Source organism: Oncorhynchus nerka, unplaced genomic scaffold (genome assembly GCF_034236695.1).
Source record: "Oncorhynchus nerka isolate Pitt River unplaced genomic scaffold, Oner_Uvic_2.0 unplaced_scaffold_1576, whole genome shotgun sequence".
Classification (NCBI taxonomy): domain Eukaryota; kingdom Metazoa; phylum Chordata; class Actinopteri; order Salmoniformes; family Salmonidae; genus Oncorhynchus; species Oncorhynchus nerka.
This window is the reverse complement of record NW_027039737.1, coordinates 32350-35433: the sequence shown is the minus strand read 5'-3', so window position 1 is coordinate 35433 and position 3084 is coordinate 32350.

Genomic DNA, 3084 nt, shown 5'->3' with positions numbered 1-3084 from the left:
GACTGGGGGTCCTAAACAGGACAGACCACTGGGAGGTGGAGGGTGAGGAGGTGGAGGAGGCCTGGGGGCCCTAAACAGGACAGACCACTGGTGGGAGGTGGAGGATGAGGAGGTGGAGTAGGACTGGGGGACCTAAACAGGACAGACCACTGGGAGGTGGAGGGTGAGGAGGTGGAGGAGGACTGGGGGTCCTAAACAGGACAGACCACTGGGAGGTGGAGGGTGAGGAGGTGGAGGAGGACTGGGGGCCCTAAACAGGACAGACCACTGGTGGGAGGCGGAGGGTGAGGAGGTGGAGGAGGGTTGGTGGTCCTAAACAGGACAGACCACTGGGAGGTGGAGGGTGAGGAGGTGGAGGAGGACTGGGGGTCCTAAACAGGACAGACCACTGGGAGGTGGAGGGTGAGGAGGTGGAGGAGGACTGGGGGCCCTAAACAGGACAGACCACTGGGAGGAGGAGGTGGAGGAGGACTGGGGGCCCTAAACAGGACAGACCACTGGGGGGTGAGGAGGTAGAGGAGGACTGGGGGCCCTAAAAAGGAAAGACCACTGGGAGGTGGAGGGTGAGGAGGTGGAGGAGGGCTGGTGGTCCTCAACAGGACAGACCACTGTGGGGTGAGGAGGTGGAGGGGGAGGAGGTGGAGGAGGGCTGGTGGTCCTCAACAGGACAGACCACTGTGGGGTGAGGGAGGTGGAGGGGAGGAGGTGGAGGAGGGCTGGTGGTCCTCAACAGGACAGACCACTGTGGAGGTGAGGAGGTGGGGGGAGGGGGGAGGAGGGTTGGTGGTCCTCAGGAGGTGGAGGAGGGTTGGTGGTCCTCAACAGGACAGACCACTGGGGGAGGAGGTGGAGGAGGAACAGGGGGACGTGGAGGAGGGGTTGGTGGTCCTCAACAGGACAGACCACTGGGGGTGAGGAGGGGGAGGGGAGGAGGTGGAGGAGGGTTGGTGGTCCTCAACAGGACAGACCACTGTGGGGTGAGGAGGGGAGGGGGGGGGGAGGAGGAGGGTTGGTGGTCCTCAACAGGACAGACCACTGGGGGTGAGGAGGGGGAGGTGGAGGAGGGTTGGTGGTCCTCAACAGGACAGACCACTGGGGGTGAGGAGGTGGAACAGGACAGACCACTGGGGGTGAGGAGGTGGAGGAGGGTGGTGGTCCTCAACAGGACAGACCACTGGGGGGTGAGGGAGGTGGAGGAGGTTGGTGGTCCTCAGGACAGACCACTGGGGGGTGGTGGTCCTCAACAGGACAGACCACTGGGGGTGGAGGGGGACGTGGTCCTCAGGACAGACACTGGGGGTGAGGAGGTGGAGGAGGGTGGTGGTCCTCAACAGGACAGACCACTGGGGGTGAGGAGGTGGAGGAGGGTTGGTGGTCCTCAACAGGACAGAACACTGGGGGTGAGGAGGTGGAGGAGGGTTGGTGGTCCTCAACAGGACAGAACACTGGGGGGAGGAGGTGAGGAGGTGGAGGAGGGGGTTGGAGGAGGGTGGTGGTCCTCAACAGGACAGAACACTGGGGGTGAGGAGGTGGAGGAGGGTTGGTGGTCCTCAACAGGACAGAACACTGGGGGTGAGGAGGTGGAGGAGGGTTGGTGGTCCTCAACAGGACAGAACACTGGGGGTGAGGAGGTGGAGGAGGGTTGGTGGTCCTCAACAGGACAGACCACTGGGGGTGGAGGAGGAGGAGGAGGGGGTTGGTGGTCCTCAACAGGACAGAACACTGGGGGTGAGGAGGGGAGGAGGGTTGGTGGTCCTCAACAGGACAGAACACTGGGGGTGAGGAGGTGGAGGAGGGACCACTGGGGGTGGTGGTCCTCAACAGGACAGACCACTGGGGGTGAGGAGGGGAGGTGGAGGAGGGGGGGTGAGGAGGTGGAGGAGGGTGGTGGTCCTCAACAGGACAGACCACTGGGGGGAGGAGGTGAGGAGGTGGAGGACAGGGGGGTTGGTGGTCCTCAACAGGACAGAACACTGGGGGTGAGGAGGTGGAGGAGGGTTGGTGGTCCTCAACAGGACAGACCACTGGGGGTGAGGAGGTGGAGGAGGGGGGTTGGTGGTCCTCAACAGGACAGAACACTGGGGGTGAGGAGGTGGAGGAGGGTTGGTGGTCCTCAACAGGACAGACCACTGGGGGTGAGGAGGTGGAGGAGGGTTGGTGGTCCTCAACAGGACAGACCACTGGGGGTGAGGAGGTGGAGGAGGGTTGGTGGTCCTCAACAGGACAGACCACTGGGGGGTGAGGAGGGGAGGTGGAGGACAGACCACTGGGGGGTTGGAGGAGGGTGGTCCTCAACAGGACAGACCACTGGGGGTGAGGAGGTGGAGGAGGGTTGGTGGTCCTCAACAGGACAGAACACTGGGGGGGGTGAGGAGGTGGAGGAGGGTTGGTGGTCCTCAACAGGACAGAACACTGGGGGTGAGGAGGTGGAGGAGGGTTGGTGGTCCTCAACAGGACAGTTGAGTTGTGGTCCTCACAGTACAGATCCTCTCTCTGCCCCCTCCACTTGTCAACATTACAGTTGTGTCTGGGTGGTAGGCAGCTACACTATTTCAAAAATAATCATTTGCATGTCTGAGGGACTGCATTCCTGTTCTTACTCTATGTGGTGGACTCAGGATGTGTGTTGGACGTTGTAGAGTTGATGACAGAGCTCCAGATGGATTGTGGGAGCTGGTGTGGTGATGATGATGATGGTGTTGGCGATGAAGGGTTAGCGGTTTGCTTGTCCAGGTGTGTATTGGAAGTGGTTGGGCTGGGGCTGAGGTGCTGTGTGTGTGTCCGGGTCATGCAGAGTTCTCTGGGCTGTGTGTGTGTGTGGCTACCGTGTTTGTTTGCAGCCTGATCCCCTTCATAAAGGACTGAGATGAGAGCACTAACGGTTGTGTTGAAGGCTGCTCTTTCTCCAATGTCACACATCACTGGTGGAAAACACTTCTATGTTGATTGGTGTGTGTGACGGACAAATGGCAATACTAACCACTGTTTTCTCTTTCTCTCTCTCTCTCTTTCTCTCTCTCTCTCTCTCTCTCTCTCTCTCTCTCTCGCTCTCTCTCGCTCTCTCTCTGTCGCTCTCTCTCTCTC